Source organism: Ursus maritimus, unplaced genomic scaffold (assembly GCF_017311325.1).
Source record: "Ursus maritimus isolate PB19 unplaced genomic scaffold, ASM1731132v1 scaffold_20, whole genome shotgun sequence".
Classification (NCBI taxonomy): Eukaryota; Metazoa; Chordata; class Mammalia; order Carnivora; family Ursidae; genus Ursus; species Ursus maritimus.
In genome coordinates this window covers 20,536,103-20,556,021 of record NW_024424453.1, presented here as the reverse complement: position 1 = coordinate 20,556,021, position 19,919 = coordinate 20,536,103, and the positions used below count along the sequence as shown (strand labels likewise).

General features: G+C 41.4%; 1 long non-coding RNA gene and 1 pseudogene across 1 annotated transcript in view; both read left to right on the top strand.

Moving 5' to 3' along the window:
• Positions 1-474: 474 nt before the first annotated feature.
• Positions 475-1,759, top strand: LOC103681562 (annotated as a pseudogene).
• Positions 1,760-14,969: 13,210 nt separating this feature from the next.
• Positions 14,970-19,919, top strand: part of LOC103678337 — a 35,822-nt gene continuing 30,872 nt past the window's right edge. Inside the window, exon 1 of the long non-coding RNA XR_005836556.1 lies at positions 14,970-15,164. This is a non-coding gene — a long non-coding RNA (uncharacterized LOC103678337). The remainder of the gene's footprint in view (positions 15,165-19,919) is intronic.

The window sequence follows — 19,919 nt, the reverse complement described above, 5'->3', positions numbered from 1 at the left end:
AAACTAAAACCATACATATACACACATCTATATTTATAAGATTATATCACCTTGAAGAAAAAACATGGAAAGATTCATAATCTATTTTTAACATGGTTATGTGCACATGGAAGGAAAGGAGAGGGTGGGGAAAGAATGACGTGGGTGATGAGGATAAGGAAAGTGGGGAATAACGAAGCAAAAAGGAGAACAAAAGATGCAAATACTTCTGATTACACTTAGGAATTTTAATAAATGTATACATGTAGAAAGAAAGCTTAAAAATAAAATGTATGAACAAAGGAAAACAATATATCTCTCTCCATAGAGAAAGATCCAAAATAAAATAACTGGAATCTGAATTTAAAAGTGGATGCAGAGAATAATGCCCTGTGACCACATGCAAAGGTGATTCAACCTTAGGAAATACATCAACATAATTCAATATACGATGTTAACTAATGAAAAGTCACTAATCTTACATGAGAATAAATACACGTTCTTATTACCAATGACTGGGAAGACTACTTGGCAGTCAAGCACTTCTCTGTCGAAGGTCAGCTGGAATTCAGGGCCTTGCTGTTCATCCCCTCTGGGGCTCCTTTCAACCTCTTTGAGGACAAGAAGAAAAGGAACATTGAGCTCTATGCCCACCAGGTGTTCATCGCGCAGAGCCGTGATCACTTGCCGCCAGAGTGTCTCAGCTTCACCCGTGGTGTGGTTGACTCTGAGGACCTGCTCCCGAGCATCTCCCTAGAAATCCTCCAGCAGAGCAAAATCTTGAAGGTCATTTGCAAAAACATCGTAAAGGAATGCCTTGAGCTCTCCTCGGAGCTAGCAGAAGACAAGGAGAACTATAGGAAATTCTACGAGGCCTTCTCCAAAAACCTAAAGCTTGGAATCCATGAGAGCTCAACTCATCGGCACGGCCTGTCTCAGCTACTGCACTGTCACCCTTCTCAGTGTGGAGGTGAGATGACTTCTCTTGCAGAGTATGTCTCCGGGTGATGGAGACCCCGAAGTCCAGCTATCATATCACTGGTGAGAGCAAAGAGCAGGTTGCCGGCTCTGCTATTGTGAGGCAAATGCAGAGTGGGGCTTCAAGGTAGTGTGTATGACGGAGACTGTTGCCGAGTGCTGTGAGGTGCGGCTCAAGGAGTTTGATGGGAAGACTCTGGTCTCGGTTACTGAGGAGGGCGTGGAGCTGCCTGAGGATGAAGAGGAGAAGAAGAAAAAGAAGGAGAGCAAAGCCCAGTCTGAGAAGCTCTGCAAACTCACGAAAGAAACCTTGGATAAGAAGGTTGAGAAGGTGACAGTCTCCAGCAGGCTGGTGTGACTGCAGTGTGACTAGTTGCAGTGTGACTAGCACCTGTGGCTGGACGGCCAACATGAGAGGATCACGACGGCCCAGGCTCTTGGAGACAATGCTGCAATGGGCTACACGATGGCCAAAAAGCACCTGGAGATCAACCCTGACCACCCCGTTGCGGAGATGCTGTGGCAGAAGGCGGAGGCCGACAAGAGTGACAAGGCTGTCGAGGACCTGGCCGTGCTGCTGTTTAAAAGGGCTCTGCTTTCTCTGGCTTCTCACTGGAGGATCCCGAGACTCACTCCCACCACATCCACCACACGATGAAGCTAGGCCTGGGCACTGAGGAAGATAAAGTGACCTAAAGTGACCGCAGAGAAGCCCGTGCTGCTGTTCCTGATGAGACCCCCCCCACACCAGCCCACCCCTGAGGGTGACGAGGATGCCTCTCTCATGGAAGAGGTGGATTAGAAGTTTCTACCTATAGACCTTGTGCCCCGTGAATAGTGGCCCCATGGCTCCCCAGCAGCCCGGAGTGGCCCCAGTTCACCTGGTTCCCTCTGCTGGTGTCTAGCGTTTTTTTTATTTTTCTCCTGTCTTTGAGGCAGGATACAAGGGCCTCAAGCCCTAGCCTTTCCCATATTTGTTAAGGGGTTTGGCTGTGTATTGTAGGGTTTTTAGTTTATTTTGTTCTGAAATTAAAGTATACAAAATAGCTTTATAAAAAAAGAATAAAAATATGCTCCTAAAAAAAAGAATAGATAAAATTCAGAAATCATTCTTAATATATAAAGAACTTTTAAAGCTGGTGAAAAAAATATCAGCAATCCATTAAAAAATAAACAAAGGATGTGAACAGGTTAATTGCAGAGGAGGAAAAGCAAGTGGCCAATAAAAATATGAAAAAATCAAATTGTCACTAACTGGTAAAGGAGATCAAATGAGGAACCTGAAGCCTTCATCTGGTCATACCTGCCGCAAATATTCTCTTCTGGTCTGAGTCTGGCTTTCAAGATTGTAGAAGTTGTCTTTTTATTGACATACAGATTTTAAATGTTTCTCGCATATGCAGATTCATCATTCTTTTTATTTTTTAAAAGATTTTATTTATTTATTTGAGAGAGAGAGAGCACGAGCAGGTGGAGTGGCAGGCCAAGGGAGAAGCAGGCTCCCCGCTGAGCAGGGAGCCCAATGCGGGGCTCGATCCCAGGACCCTGGGATCATGACCTGAGCCAAAGGCAGACGCTTAACCGACTGAGCCACCCAGGTGCCCTTTGTCATTCTTTTTATGAGTGTAATATTGTTTTATTCCCTTGAGATTTTAAAAAACTGAAGAGGTCATAATATCCAATGGGTTATATAATATCCTATATAATAACATTAACATATATAGTAACATCATAAATGATGGAAAGAACCAGCATTCTCATCCCACGTCGTTGACGGGAATGCAAACAACAGATTTTGAAATATAATGAGGCAGCAAATATCAAAACATTAAACATGTTCATCTTTTGAACTTGCAATCCCACTTTGAGGAATCTATATCACAGAAATAAATGAATCGGCAATACAAGGATGTTTCTTGCAGCACTGTTTATAATATAAAACTGTGGGAAGTGGGGGAAGTGGAGGGAGCAGGGACAGCTGAACGTCCATCGGGAATAGAATGGTATAAATTCTATGGGGATTTACAAAATGAGGTGTTTTTTCCATTACTGATATGATATTTACACTGATTATATGGAGGGATATTCATGCTATAATACTAAGTGAAGAAAGGAGGATACAGGATGTAATAGATAATGTGTTGGTTTTGCTGACCCAAGATTCGTTTACCTTTTTTGTAAAATAGGACCTGGGTTTTCCTTTTGGGAGTGTTTGTGTCACACACACACCCCCTCACGGAATTCAAATGTTGCAGTCATTACTCCCAATGTGATGGTATTAGGAAGCGGGGCTGTTGGGAGGTAATAGCCCATGAGGGTGGAGCCCTCATGAATGGGATTAGTGCCCTTATAAGAAGAGACATGAGAGCTTTCTCTCAGTCCTTCTCCTTCTCCCTCCACCTCCCCTTGCTCCTCACTCCTTTTCCTCCATCTCTTTCTCTGTCTTTCTCTGCCTCTTTGTCTCTGTCTCTCATTCTCACTCCAAGACAGCCAGTTGCAAACCAGGAAGAGCGTCCTTACCTGATACCGGATCTTAAAGCACCTTGACATTGGACTTTCCAGCCTCTAGAATTGTGAAAAATAAATGCTTGTTGTTTAAACTCCTTGGTGTAGGATATTTTTATATGGCAGCCCAAACTAAGGCCCCTGTTCTCAATCCATGTGTGCCCATGACACATGCCTGGAGAATCAGAGCATTCCTCCAGCCACAGGGATTGATTCAGGGATGAACATGTAATCTAATCAGAGGCAGTGAGTGCAAATCTCAGAACTTTCATTGATCCTGTTGAAAAAGAATCATACTCTCTTTTCTCCTGGGTTTGGAACTATAAAGATGTATAGTCAGAGCTGCGGCACCCCTTTGCCGCCACAGGAGAGACTTTCCCAAGAACGTCCCAATATAGAGAAAAACTGAAGCAAGACAAAGCTAGACCTGGGGCTGATTTTAGTCCCTAGATCCAGCTATGCTTGAAGCCAACCAATAAATCCTCCCTTCTACTTAAACCGCTTTCTGTTTCTGTTAGTTGTAATCAAAAAGAGTCCTCATTAATATAGAGAATAATCTGGATAATTTGATTCTGCCTTTATAAAGCAGAACTTTTATAATTCTGCATTTGTGTTTGGATGGATGCACTCGCACGTATTTGTTTGGTGTGGAGGAGATACACTACCTTGTTAACATTGGGTTTCTCCGGGGGAGGGGATTGGAGAAGGGGAAGGGGTGTTGTACACCTCTGAAATGTTTGACTTGCGTACGAGTGTTTGTATCTTTTGTAATTTCAAAAAACCTTATAAATTAGAAAACAATGGATGTCATATATTTTGTGTTTTTCTATGGGATTTTATAGAGAGGGTAATGGTGCAAGTGACCTGGGAAAGAGAAAAGGGCTTCAATTTGATTCTACAAACATTTTTAAAGAATAATCGTATTAGCTGATGAAAACCTAGAAAAGATTTTCTGAGTAAATTCTTGATTTCAGAACTTAAATATGATTGATTAGTGCTCTTTATATCTTTATCTTGAATTAAAATGATTAGTGTTCTTTAAAATGGCCTTCCTCCTAGCTAGCCTGATGCACATATGACATTAATGATTAAAATACGTCCTCCTCCATGTTAAGAAAACAAAGTAATAAATATTTCACTATTGACCTGGAAATGTGTCTTTCTCAAATTCTAATTCTGAGTTAATAAACTGGAAGTTCTTATCATAGTTTATTTTGAAGTATGTTTTAAATGATTACTTAGGATAGCATTTGTGATGTTTTTCCACACTGTCATCTTTGATTTCTTGTTTATAAACGTCACCGAGTATCTGATCAGCCCCAGTGATCAAAATCTTGATGTTATAATTTTACGAAAACACAATTTGGAGGCATATGTTGTTATAGTACTTACATTTGCATTATTTAGTAAGATGGCTTTTTCCCTCCCGGGGGTTGGGGAAGGGAGATCGGTGGGAACATTAATGACATCGTGCAGAGGAAAACACTGTGACTCTTGCCTTTGAGTGGCATTTCACGGGTCCTCATCTCACAGTCCATTTTAAACCCAAGAAAGGTTACTTACTTTCTCTCACAAGCCTTTAACTCACTGGAGAGATGGGCTTAGCCAAAGATAAAGCTCCTGTGAATTGGTAACCTGGTTTTGGGAAAAGACTTACGTAGTAACTAAGGTGTTGGATAAACAGACACTTACCATTTATTTACAAAGCAGCCTCATAGCTCTGATTATTATATTGATTATTTCTTCACAGCACAATGTAGCTGTCTTGAAGTTCCTTTTTCCAGGAAGAGGATCAGTTTAAACATAATTAAAAGTTGGGAATTGCTTTCTTGAATATGGGTATATCATGTTATTAGATCGTATCTGCAAACCCATATACCATGTTATGGGTAGAAATGATCATGTTTATCAGTAATTTCTGGGGGAAACAGGGCATTTTTAAAAGAATGGGATTTCTAATGAAGCATGTATGAAATATTACCCATTAAATCCATCAAAATGAAAATTTTGACAAGTGACAGTGAGTGAAATAAGTAAACCATGCCCTCTGAAAAAGCGCAAGAGGTAAATAATTTTTATGTTATAAAATCTATCCCCTAAGATGGCAAAATTGATTTTATTGATTTACAGTACCACCAACATTCTTGTAATGTAAAATTTAGTAGCTAGCTTGGGCATTAAATTTTAAACTCAGAATCACCATCAATCTTTTATTTAGATCTGATAAGCTTCAGGCATTTCTTCAACAGTGGAATCTTTTTTTTTTTTTTTTTAAAGATTTTATTTATTTGACAGAGAGAGACAGCCAGAGAGAGAGGGAGCACAAGCAGAGCAGGGGGAGTAGGAGAGGAAGAAGCAGGCTCCCAGTAGAGGAGCCTGATGTGGGGCTCGATCCCATAACGCCGGGATCACGCCCTGAGCCGAAGGCAGACGCTTAACGACTGAGCCACCCAGGCGCCCCTCAACAGTGGAATCTTAATATGGTTCTCCCACATGGAGTAATTCACCTTCAGGATATTATGTCCTCTTTTACAAGTCTGTATGCAAAAGTATTACCTCTTACAATGGAAATCATGTACAACTAAATTTTTTTTTTCCCACTTTGCATTGGAGTGAGGATTATGTTGCTTTGACTAACAACTTATATTTTTTTCCCTCGGCTTTATTAGCTCTAGCCAAGTCCTTCATTTTCATAAATAGAATTGAAAATGCTGTTCTTTTCATCTTCTGGGTTGAATTCTGGGTCATGCAAAGATTAAGTGAAGTGACTCCAAACCTAAAATCCTATAATTACAGAATCTCTGTTTAGGTTGGTGGTTGGTCTTCCTTTTCCATCTGCTTCTAAGTTGGGAAGAGAGCTCTCAACTACAAATTAAGAAAGTCTTGGCTTGTTCATCTGTGGTAAAGCAAACAGATTTGAAGAGGCCATCTATTTAGCTACCATTTGTTCTGTTTAATCTGAGATTAGGCCTAGGTTTACAAAAGAAATCTACTAAATTCAGAGTGGCCAGGATTCTTTAAGACAGCATTGCTTGATAGTAGTGTCTTCCTATGGCCTCTTTCGAGTGGTTTATAATGGGGGGGGGGGGGGTGTAAATACTTCAAGCTCTGACAAATTCGAAGATGCAGTTTTAGAAGGAATAGAAATATCTACAAATTGATCACATAACTTGAAGGACTTCTAAATGGTAGCACATGTTCCTTAACCAATTTTTAAAGAAGCTTGTACTAATTGCTCTGACGATCTGCTGAATGTGTTTTTACCACTGACCATCACCTGAGGAAAGACCATGTAACTCATTACTGTAATGGCCTGTGTAAAGAAACCCCATGGGGAGGGAAGACTTAGAATTACAACCTCATTTCTAATTGGAATACGGTGACAAACTAGTCACAGATGGAGCAAGGAGCCAAAAGATCTGCTTGCCTGTCTGGGGCAATCTGTAGTCTGCAAAACTGTGCACTAACCTATGATGCAATTTTTACAGCCAGTTTGCAGGTTTAAATTCTGTGAAGTTTCAAAGGGACCTAATAGAGGACATTTCCTAGGTTTAGAACATGGCAATTTGTTTTAAGAAAGACTACGATGGGGAATGTGATCTTCCAACTTGGAGACAGTATAATTAATTAATTAAGGGTATTAGTTTAGTTTTGTTTTTATAACTCTGGTAAACTTAAAGGAATGTCTTGATGGTCACTGAAAGTGGGAAGCGTATATGATGCTGGGCTTTTCTGCCTGTTGCTTTCTCTGCTTGGAGAGCCTGCTGGGAGCAGGATGGTGAGTGAGAAGGAGTAAGGACTCAGGGCCAGGCAGACAGTCAGACCTGAGTTCGTATTTCAATTCTACCATTACTGGCTGGGTGATTGTAAGCATGAAACTGTAACTGAGTCCAAGGTCATTCTGCTTGCCACATGACAGGCCAACAAGTTGAGAGCAAGATGTTGGGGTGAGAAAAGCAACTTTATTTGGAAAGCCAGCAAACCAAAGAGATGGGGGACTATTGTCCTGAAGAACCATCTCCCCTTGGCAAGAAATTTAAGCTTCTTCTATGTTAGCATAACGGAGAAGCAGAATGGGGTTGGAGTCAAAGGTGACTGATTATCTGTAGACATCCCAGGAAAGTCGTGTAACTTCTTTGACCTTGGTCAGTTGATCTTTGCGTACAGGAATCTGGTCATGTCGATCCTGTAAATCTTAAACAGAGCATAGTCATTTCTGTCCATATTTCCTTATCTCCTCGAGTGAGGTAGATTTTGGGTAAAAAGCAGTTTATGCACATCTTAGGTGTAAGCAGAAGATTTAAGCTACAGGTCACAGCAGCAAGGGAAATAGAAGCAATATGGAGTCAGATACGCTAAGTTTTTCCCTGTTACAAAACTTACCATCTCCGTTTCTTCAGGTGTTTAGTGGAATCAATGATAATTATACTGAGGGGATGTAGAGAGAACGAAGTAACAAATGCAGAGTGGCTAGCACATGGCAGATGCTCCAAAATGTTCCTTTACTTCTTTTTTCCCTATGTCTGTCTGCCTGGTAAATCACTCATCCTTCAGATCGACTCAACAATCCTCTTACCTTCCAGCCCTCAAGACTCCTCTCTTATCATGACCATGGAAATGTTGGACTATGGTTGGGATATTATTCCCAGATCGTCTTTGGAACATAGGACTGTGATCTCTCCAAAAGACACAGAACGGGGGCACCTGGGTGGCTCAGTCATTAAGCATCTGCCTTTGGCTCGGGGCGTGATCCCGGAGTTCTGGGATCGAGGCCCACATCAGGCTCCTCTGCTGAAAGCCTGCTTCTTCCCCTCTCACTCCCACTGCTTGTGTTCCCTCTCTCTCTGGCTGTCTCTCTCTCTCTGTCAAATAAATAAATAAATAAATCTTAAAAAAAAAAAAAAGGCACAGAACGAATGGTCTTCATACAGCTAAGATCCCCTCTGAACCTGGAGTAGCAGACCACTTGGCTCTTCAAAGTCTTGGGCCCCTGAGTCAGTTAAGGAATTAGAACTCTTGTTCTTTTTTTTTGTATAATGCAATCATGAGATCTTTAAAGTCAACGGACTAATAAAAAAGCCATGCCTTCATCATTAACCTCCCAACCTAATAACATCTTTGCTGAATGATCTTCCCAATCGATTTGCCCTTTGGTCTAATTTTCTGCTGTTTGCCTGACTGCGAAATCTGCAACATTTATGGCCCCCTGCCAGTCAGCATTCACAACAACTCAGGTTGTACTCTGGCCTTTGACAGACTCCGTTCTTCCATCTCAGATCTTCAGAGTGACCCTCGCACAGCTCTGCATAAGTTTCTTGTCATACTTCTCTGAAGAGGGACAGCCAGATCAGTAGTTTTAATCTGCTTTGCTACCAGAATTTGATGATCTGTCACAGTTCTTGCCCAATTCACCTAATCATTATCCCTCAAATGTTTTTAGTTTTGTTTCACGTATTGGATTAACTGGTTTAGGAACCCACCTCAGAGCTTAACTCTGAAGTACAACTTTAGCACCATTTTACTATACTTTTCTGCAGAGCGCATGCTTGTTTTATGATTAATGGTTAATCTAACTACATACATCTTTTGCAACCATCCTGCCAGATTCTTCCTGTATTTCCTACCTGGGAAGGTTTTTACTGGTAATCATTCTATCCTTAATCATCTCCCAAAGTCTTTGGTCTCACCAATCATTGCTCTTAACCTAGAGACCAAACATAGCGTACTCTAACTTATATTGAATAAGATGCTATGGTTCTTTGATATTCACTTGGGAATTCAGTCACTTGTAGATTTTCATAAAGCAAACTCTCCCTTCTACAGTTGGGAGTGTTTCTAAGTTGTTTATGTTAAACATTTCCCCCATCGTGCACGCTTTTCACATTAAATGAAGTAACCCGTTTAAATCAGTGTTCTGTTGTGTCAATGATGTTATCACTTGATGGTGTAGGTCAGGGTTGGCAAACATTTTCTGTAAAAGGCCAGGGAATAAATACTTTGAGCTTTGCAGGCCGTACAGTCTCTGTGGCAGCTGCCCAACTCTGCCATGGCAGCCGTCAGACAATTTGTAAGTGAATGAGTGTGCATGGCTGTGAGCCAATGTAACCACCTATAGAAATCAAAATCTGAATTTCATATAACTTTCACGTGTCATGAAGTATTATTCTTTTCGTTTTTTCTGACCAGTAAAAAAATGTAGCAACCATTCCCGGCTATGAGCCGTACAAAAATAGGCAGAGGGCTGCCTATTTGCTCTGTGGCTGTCGTTTTCTGGCTGTAGTATAGTTTATGGTCAGGAGCAGATCCAGGTTTTCTGGGGAGTGAACCCTTTATAATTTGGGCTCCCTTGTGTAAGAAAAAGAACGCAAAATTACAAACACAAAACTGGATACAGGGCTTTGGGAGGGACTCACACCCATGAACTGTCCTTGAAAATTGAGCCTCTTTGGTGTCCTGGTTCATCTGCCTCTGGTGATAATTGGACAATTCTGCTGCAGAATGTCCCAGACCCAGCTCATTACTGGAGACACCAAGAGAGCTCTTCTAACAAGAGTTTCCAAAGCCCTGACAGATCGTCTGAATTAGAATCTCTGAGGATAGACCCTAGGAATCACCTGCCTTGCAAAGTTCTCTAGGTAACGCTACTAGGCTGCCAGGTTAGAAACCACTATTCACTAACGATTTTATAGTAGCGAATGAGTCCATTAGAATGAATACCACAAACACATTATTGCCTTAATTGAGTAGCTCGTCCAGAAATGGGTTTTAACTATCATTATTGAGCCATTGCTCAAATGCGTTTTATCAAGAAAATCCTATTGTAGAATTGTCTCAACAGAGATATATACATACTCCTATGCTAGGCCAGCTACTCTCTTTTTAGTGAAGGTGAGCCTAGCCATAGTTAACTGGCTCTTCACCATTTGGACTCAGTTTAATATTTTTATATATTAAGCTTTATTTTAAAACTGTTTTTAAAAATCTTAAATCGAGTTGGTATACATTTTAGATAATGCATAAAGCAAATAAATGGCTATCGAAGAACATCTGATACTTATGCCATCACAGCTGGGAGATGGAGTTTATAACCTAGGTATAAAGGTAGTAGCTGAGTCACTTGCCACTGCCACCATAATTGTCCAAATGGTAGAATTCTGTTTTTATATCCCTGAGAATTGTGCATCCTTTGAATTCTTCAAATAGAATACTATTTCCGCACTGCAGAGAGATCTTCTTAGTCAGAAATGGATAGTTCAATCTGTAGAGTCGGTAGATAATACCACATCCAGTCATGTATTAATTTGTTTGTTCATTCATTCATACATTCGGCAAGTATTCAGTGGGTGTCTGCAGTAGGCAGGGCACCATGTCCGCTAAGAAGCCACCTCTGCGGTCTTACAGCTTAGATCCTAATGGGGAAAAGGAAACAATAAGCAAGGTCATTTCACATGGTGATAAATGATGTGCAGGAAATAAAACAGGATGAAGCCATGGTGAATGTGGGGGGTGGGGGTGGGGAGGAGACCAAGGTGGTTACTTAGATGTTCAAAGGTGGTGGTGACATTTGAGCTGAGACCCATAGGGTGACAAGGAGTCTGAGCTGTGCTGTCCAGCACGGAAGACATTGAAGGTCTTGAAATGTGGCTGGTGAAATGATAATATTTAGGATATAATGGGCTAAATAAAATGTATTACTAAAATTAATTTCACTTGATTTTTTTTACCCTTTTAATGTAGGTACTAGAAAATCACATATGCGGTTTGCATTTTATTTCTATTGGATAGCACCGATCCAGAAAGAAAGTTAATTCAATTCCACCGGAGTGCACACATGCTCCCAGCAGCCTCGTGGATTGTGTGTGTTATGGGATTCTTAAGTGTTTTAGCTAAAATGTACTGAACAGTTACCACGTGCCAGGCACCGAGCAGAAAACCTTTACATTCATTCACTGGATTCTCGAGCTACCCTAAGGAAGAAATATTTACAACCGCATTTTACAGATGAGGAAATGGAAGTCCGGGGGGGGGGGCAAGTAACTTCCTAACATGACAAGACTGGGGAGTAATGGCTTGAGAAGTCAAACCCAGCCGAGGTCTGATGCTGTAAGAGGCAAACAACTGCAATGGAGGAAAGAGGCCAGACTTAGATCACCTACAGGGTTTCCCGCCGCGCCTTGCCCCGCCCCCAAACGCCCAAGCCTCGGGCTGCCCCGGGGCGCTGCAGCCACCTTGCCCCACTGGCCTCCCAACTCCTGCCCCTTGCGAGCTCGCCACGCCCCAGGAAGACACACGCCTCCCTCCCGCTGCTCAGTGTATTCCAGAGCCCACGCCCCACCTGCCGGGATTCCCACAGGAATCCCCTCCGCTGTCTTCCATGGTTCAGGAAGAGGCCTTTCTAGGGCCCATTACTGCTGGGGATCATCTCACCATCTCGCAGTGACCAGGGAGTTTGAGTTTGGGAGTGTGTGTGAGAGAGAAGGAGAGAGTGTGCGTGTTGTGTGTCCGTTGCTCTTTAGGTACCGCTCTCTGCAGGGGGTGGTTAGGATCCCCACTGCCCCCACTCCCCAACTTGGGTGTCCAACATTTTCTTCCCAGTTGTAGGGAACTTCAGGCTGCGTCTACGGTAGGTTTTCTGACTGCAGTTATCCAGCTCCATGGCCGCAGCGTGGACAGTGGGGACAGAGTGCCAGACACAGAACCAGGCTGGACGCTAAGATGTCCCAAGCACCCAAGCAGCTATTCCTGATGCGGCCCCCCATTTTTCAGGTTGGCACTTGTTTCCTCTTCGGGATTTCTTAGGAGGGGTTGTGAATAGTCACCAGCCCTTGTGGAGGGAGCTGAGTGATACTGTGGCCTGACATGTCTTGTTAGAAATATTTATGGGACTGGACAGCATGAACAGGGAGTGAAAAGTTTCTTTTTTAAGGTATCCTGGTTTTCATATAAGGAGCCCTGGTTTGTTATGCCCAGGAAGACTTGAATCTGACTTACAGGACAGTGTGACTCATCCCGCGGGGACGGCTCCCTCTGCCACAACCAAGCAAATGATAGCCCCAGGACTCAAATGATTCCGTGAAGCGGTAGGATGGGGAGACAACGTAGGATTGCCATCTACTGCTAAGAAAATCCCCTCTTCCTTCTGACTCTTATTTTAAAATTCATTTTAGCCAGATCCACCTGTGTAATAGAGGCACCATGATTTATACCACTTGCTGTGGACCCCTTTATGTGTTTCTATGGTAAATTTGCACCTGTAAATGAACAAACTTTACATCTGGCAAGAAATAGGTAACAACAAAGATCAAAATGAGAGACTTCCGGCAGGATTTCACATCTGCCATCTTTTGTATCTGACCTTTTCTCTAAGAGCTGGAAGGCACGAAAAGAAAACACCAAAATCAAAACCAAAAAATCAAACCAAAACAATGGAAAGGAGGACTTGAATCCTTTTCTTGCCTTCTACGCAAAATTTGAGCATCATCTGCTTACAATTGGTGTATTATATATCTTTAGAAAAATTTTTCCTTAAACTCATTTCTTTTTGTACTTTATGACATTTCTGTGTAACTAAAATTAGAATATGAAAGAACTCGAAATTGGTGTTTACAGATTACCATCAAAACAGATTTATCGTGGGGAAGGATGAGCTGACGCGGTGAACCATTACATTAAGAGCTGGAGTAAAAACTCACTCAAGTCATCTTGAATTAATAAGGTAGCTTTTAGGAGATTACATTTTGTACTGATAAATGTTCACATGGCTTCTCCCTACCTCTCAGCTCTCCATGTATATTTTGACAGTTACATAGGTTCAGGTAAGGTGGGATGGATGGAAATTACGAAGGCGGGTATGGGATCTCCTTTGTTAATCCTGTGGTTTTAGAAAGTACTTACAAATTGCAAAGGTAATCAGATTTTTAAAATTCTCACCACTCTTTTTTTTTTTTTAAGATTTATTTATTTATTTTTGAAGGAGTGCCTGAGCCGGAGGGAGGGACAGAGGGAGAGGGAGAGAAACTCAGCGGACTCCCTGCTGTAATAGAGCCCAATACAGACTTGATCTCAAGACCCTGAGATTATGACCTGAGTTGAAATCAAGAGTCAGATGCTTAACCAACCGAGCTACCCAGGTGCCCCAAATTCTCACCTTTCTTAAAGAATTCCTTCTGCTCTTGAGAAAAAAAACTTGGCAGCCAGAAACAGACAGGGGTCTTCTAAGACAGAAAGGAGGAAAGAAATTATTTACAAATGATTCAGACGTCGTGTCCTTTGCTTTCAAGTTATAAATTTTTAATGGGTGTTGTGTCAGTCAATATGCTCAGTTCCTTTTTCTCACTTTTCCTTGTTATTCCTATTATGTATGTCTTACACCTGTGGTAGTTGTCCCACAGTTCTTGGATATTCTGCTCTTTTGTTTGTTTGTTTTTCCCAGTCTTTTTTCTCTTTGTCTTTCAGTTTCAGAAGCGTCTCCTGATATATCCTCAAGCTCATTGATTCTTTCCTTGGCTGTGTCTGGTCTACTAATGAGGCCATCAAGGGTATTCTTCATTTCTGTCACAATGGTTTTGATTTCTAGCATTTATCTTTTGTTCTTTCTTAGAATTTCCATCCCTTTGCCTATAATTACCCATCTGTTCTTGCATGTTGTCTACTTTTTCCATTAGAGCAGTTAGCGTCATTGTTTAAAATTTCCAATTTGATATTTCCTACATCCTGCCTTATTGGAGTCTAGGTTTGATGCTTGCTGTGTCTCTTTAAACCATGCTTTTTGCCTTTTAGTAGCCTTGTAATTTTTTATTGAAAGCCAGACATGATTATCAGGTGAAAGGAACCCGGTACTGGTTCCCGCAGAGGTTTCTGCTTGTGGGTTCCTAATGTGGTAAGTTGTAATTCTCTGTATCTACCTGTGTGTCTGCCTAATTTTGAGGACAGCATTTTGCCCTGTGGCCACAATTCTCTGACAGATCTAAGAAGACTTGTTGATTTTTTTAAAGCTTATTCAGCTTTTTATTGTCAGCATAGAGTGATAACTTCTAAGCTCCTTATATACCGGATCAGAAACTGGAAGCCCTTATTTAATTCTCTTTGGTTGAAAAAAAAAATGGGAACCTTCTGGTTAATTTACAGGAAGAAAATAATAAGAAAAAAAATTTATTGAAACTCATGGGATAGCTCTCAGAATTGCATGAAGACATATGCAGGCAAGTTGTGGGAAGTTCAGAATCTAGAGAAGCTCCATGCTTGCAAGCCTACCTCGGGTCACCACCCCCAGGGAGAGCAGTCCTACCAAGGTTCAGTGGGAGAGGTCCTTCCTAAAAGGAAATTTGGGGTACTGCTAGAAGAAAGAGGGGGCTGCACTAAAGCACCTTTGTCCAGGGAAGTCTCCTAGAATTCCTATCCAGTGTCAGAATTCTGTGTAGTCTTAGGATTTTTAGTTATCAGGGGCTTGATCTCTATATGGAAATTATATAAACTTCAGTGATATGGGAATGCCACTTGTTATTTTAGATTTCTTTCACCTGACATAAATTCTAAATATTCATGTTGTGTTTCTGTCCATCTGTATTAAGTCAACATTAAGGGGAAACAAATTTCTAGGTAATTCTCTTTCTAATGTTTCTTTTTTGCTTTGCAATAGAACCAAACTCTCGGAAGAAGCTGCCTGATTCAGAACCTGCTTTGTCTTCCAAGGAAAATTAAAGGTAAAAAAAATCAGAAGCCCAACAGACTATCCACCAATGATTGGTTGGGAGATTAAAGAGCTATGGCTTCCCATCGCCAGAACTTTTGATCACCATCTTTTTCTGTTTGCCTGCTGTATCAGTTGCAGACAACAGAATCCACTCAACCTAGTTGGGGCCGAAGGGGATTTATTACAGGTATTGGTTGGCTTACAAAATTGGAAGTATTGGAGTAGGCTCAAGGTTGAGCTTCCTAGAACAAGAGTTATAATACCTCTGCTGTGAGACCTGAAAGGAAGTGGCAGAATCAAGATGCTGACGAAGCCCTTAAACTAATGTAGATAGTCTGGCTCACACTTTTTTTTTTTTTAAGTAATCTCTACACCCAACGTGAGGTTTGAACTCATGATCCTGAGGTCAAGAGTTGCATGGTCTTCCAACTGAGTCAGCCAGGCGCCCCTGGTCTGGCTCACACTTTGAGAAAACTGACTTGAGGTGTAAACAGGGCAAGAAAAGTCAGCAAAGGCAATTGTGAAACAGTAGCTGGAGAGGTAGGAGGGAATCCAGGGACTATGGGGTCCTAGAGGACAAGGGGAGAGTTTCAGGAGAAGGGAATGGCAAACAGGATCTAAAAAACGTCCATCAGCCAAGGAGGTTGTTGGAGATCATCTAAGAACCATTCTAGTGAGACTAATGAAGCCAGAATGCAGTGGGTGAATGAATGAGTGGGAGGTATGGAAACAAAGACGGTGTACACACCACTCTTGCAAAAAGCCTGGCTGTGAAGGAGAAGAGAGGGTGGTGGTTGTTAGAGTGTGACATAGTGGGGAGAGGGTGACTTTCCTTATTTAGAAGATGGGAGATACTAGTGGTACATTTTTAAACGTTTGTAGGAAGAACCCTATTGAGTAGAAGTAGTTGAACATACAGGAGAACAATGTGTAATAATAGTGTGGTTGCTGAAGAGATGGGAAGTGGTAGGATGGGAGATTTGAGGAGTGGGAGGGAGTGGGCAGGTCTGAGATATGAAATATCTGCAGTGGGGAGCCGGAGAGAAAGTGGTTTAGGCAACCCGGGAGGGTCACTGGACAGCACTGAGTCCTAATACAGAAATCTGTACTTTAAACGTGATGTATTTCAAATATGCAGATCCTAAAAATGTGGGACTGGCTGAGTGAAGGCGGGATGGAGGCTGTGCAAATTCTATTGTTGATGGCTGGGAGGTTACCAAACCTTATGGATAAGTTAAGAGACTTCTCATTATAAGCAATGAACACTCAAACTAGATTGTAAAATGAAGGAAATTTCTTGGCTCACATAAGGACAAGTCCAAAGTGGGTAGGCTTCAGGCACAGATTGATCAAGCCTCCCTTTGTGATTTACTCTATTCAGCCCCAACCCATGTGTTGGCTCTGTTCTTATCCTGGCTTCCCTCGGGGTTAGACTTAGGCTTCCCTGAGGTTACCTTACAGACCTTAATAACTGGAGCTGGATCTCCTTTGCTAGGGTTATTTGGGATAGAGAGACCACAGATTCACGCACATCCCCAGGGTTCTGGGACAGGCTGCACTTGCACTGCACCTAAGTCCATGGACCACAGGTGCCTTGAAATATAGGGAAGAGTAAGGAAAAACTTCATTATCTGGGCTTAAGTATTTTCTTAGAAGACATGGTTTCAAAGTGACTCATGAATTTTTTCATTTAAATAAAATTATAAAAATATACTAAGGGTGCTTCTTCAGGACTTCCATCAGACACTTACATTCTCCGTTCTACCTGCTGATTTTTATAAAAGGGACGGCTTCTTCTTATCATGCGTATTAGTGTTATACATACTTACTATTAACTTCGGAATTGTTTGCTGAAGGCATACAAATACAGACCTAAACACTATGCTTACAAATGATTTATTCTTACTTCATACATGTGTTTTTCAGCAAAAAATACATAGTTATATTATTAATATAGATTTCATATTCAAGACCATAAGGAACAAATGTCTCAGAAAACCAAAATCATAGCAAACTGTACAAGAGAAATGAGTCACAATTTCGTTAGCTACATGCACAGAACTGACCAAAGTGATAGCTATTTCTATAGATTTGTTTATCGGGTAACGGGGAATTATGATTAAAGAATGCTTCTCTGGCAGACTACACTATTGATCTGAAATCACATATAGTCCCTGTATGGAAGTTCACACAGCCTGAGAAGCCTCTCTAGCCAGCTAAATACAGCTGTTTAGGATGTAGGGGATGGCTGGAGTCAGGCAGCCTAAGAAGAATTAATTGAGCAAGCAGTGGGAACTTTCTTTCGGTTTCTTTCTTCATGCCTGCATTATCCTTTACTCCTTTCTCCCTCCATTTTCACCATTAAATGAACTTAAAAAAATACTGACATAAGGAGGTCTCTATTTGGTCACTGTGAAATCCCCCTCTGCCTCTGACCTGAGGGAAAAAATGAGTATGGCCTTCAATTAGTGCCCTTTACTGCAAAAGGGGACCCGCTGATTGTACATTCCTGTAAATCCGACCAAAGTAATCACATTTAAATTCTTGGTTTAGAAATGGATGGACCTCGTAAGGCAGGTGGTTGGACAAGGCCTAAATACCTTTTGTCTTCAAGGCGGAGGTTGTGGAAACCGAAGGCTTCCAGGGTGGTGGGAATGGCCTGGGAGAAGGCTGAAATGAGGGGTTCAGAGGTATCACATGCTTTATGCAGATAAAAGAACAGCCATGGGGTCGTCCCCAGCCCTGCAACGCAGACAGCCTTTTCCTGGTCTGTGTAGCGATGGCGTGGGGCTCTGTGTTCCTTTCCACTCCACAGAAATGAGGAGCACGTGTCCAGGGCTGTACAGTTTCCTGGCTATGTCATTAACTGTGGTTATACCCTCATCAAAGGGGACTGTGTCTCATTCCCTTACTGCCTCGGTACTCAGTTGCTTTATTAGAATAATTTTGCTCATAGCCTCCGTAAAAGAAAATCAGGCTGGTCGAGAAGTAGACCTTCTGTGCTAAGCCTTGCTGGGAGAGTGAATTTAATGAAGTTTCTAACTAGAATGTTTAAAAGACTTTTAATTTAGCGTTGTTACACACCTAGAACATATCCGACCTGTTTTCTTCATTTTTTTAAAAAAATGGGTTTTTTACCCTTCTTTAAACTATACATTATTTACATTTTTAAAGACCTACTAGGTCTTTCATTTGGGTAAGAGCTCAAGGTGATTAAACTCCCAGGACAAAGATGAGGCTTTCCAAAAAGCGCTGGTTCTCATCTATGTGCTAAGACCTGTTTTTACAAACAAATTGCTATTATAAACTTTTAAAATAGAAAATTAGAATACCTCTTTAAAATGTTTTCCTATTAATTTTCTTTTTTGCATCCAGCATATTAAAAAGATTATGCTTTCTAACTACAGATGGAACTGAAAGAAGAAATGAAATTATGTGTGTCCCTGTATGCCCCTCACCTAGAAACGAAGGTTTATTTACATGACGTCCTTTCTCAATGTGGTGGGTGAGCTGTGCGGAGCAGGGCCATTTCTACGGCGTGGTGAAATCACTACCTGAAGACCCTGCCACTCCTACGTGAGTGCTTATTGCATATTTTAGGCGTAGCTGTAAGGCATGAGAAAGGTGGCCTGCCACATGACACATTCGAGAATACTTTTGCACATTCAAGAAATATTCCTTGAGGAATGCCATGTTTGGAATAGCTTTCAGAGACTGTTCAAGAACAAAAAATATTGGGATCATGCATCACGTTTAGAAGCACAATACATTGGGGAACACTTTCGAAAGCTCAAAGAAAAGGCTCTTTTCCATTGAGTTAAATAGTAAATAAGTGATCATTTTGTTGCATGTAAAGATGTGTTCAGAGCTTTCCAAAGTCACATCCTGCCACAGTTAACAGCCAACGGAGCATTCTTGGCCTCTGACCTATAAATAAACACTCTAATTCTGCATCTTGCTCACAGACTCTTAAGAAGCTATTCTAGAACAAAAATGTCGACAAGCTGGCTAGAAATCTGCAAACCAGAAATGCAATACATCTGTCCTTTTGAAACAACAGCAAAAATTCGTATTGGATTTTTGGAAGAGTAATTAAGAATTGATACCCATTTTCACAATTAAAAGATAATTATTCATAGTATTGAAGAAGGAATAAAACCTTCACCAGGAAGTTGTGCGGCCTATCACGTTGGAATACAATGGTGCTCACTCAGCTTAACCAATGAATGCTTTCTTTTTTCAGTTTGTCTAGGCTTGTTCGCTTTTCGTCAGACAATTTATATCAGAGGATATTGGCAATCCTTCAAAGAAATGATTCGAAAGGTGATTTACAATTGGCTGGTGCTATCCCCTAATGCCTATTTGCCTTATGTTCTAATTTTATGGAAACAAATTAGGGACATTAAGCCAGGGGTAAGAGTACGACTCAAAATATACCTTGGCACTGGTGCTCAGGTCAAAAACTACCGGATGTGGTTAGGCTGCCAAATAAAATTCCTTGCCTGTCCATTTGAGTGCTAACACCATGGGAGTTCACATGCTCTTCTAGGGACAAAATTTAAAATTCAGGAGAAATTGTCCACGGTTGAACTGGCTGTCCCATCCTAACTGCTTGAATCTAATCCTCCTTGTTCTCCCCTGCTCATGCCTTCTTCCTGTCTGTTTCACATCTGATACTTTTTTTTTTTCATAATTTCCTCCAGAGTAATTTTTTCTAAGACATGTTTTATAGATTACAACACAAAGACCTTAAAAGAGGGAAAAG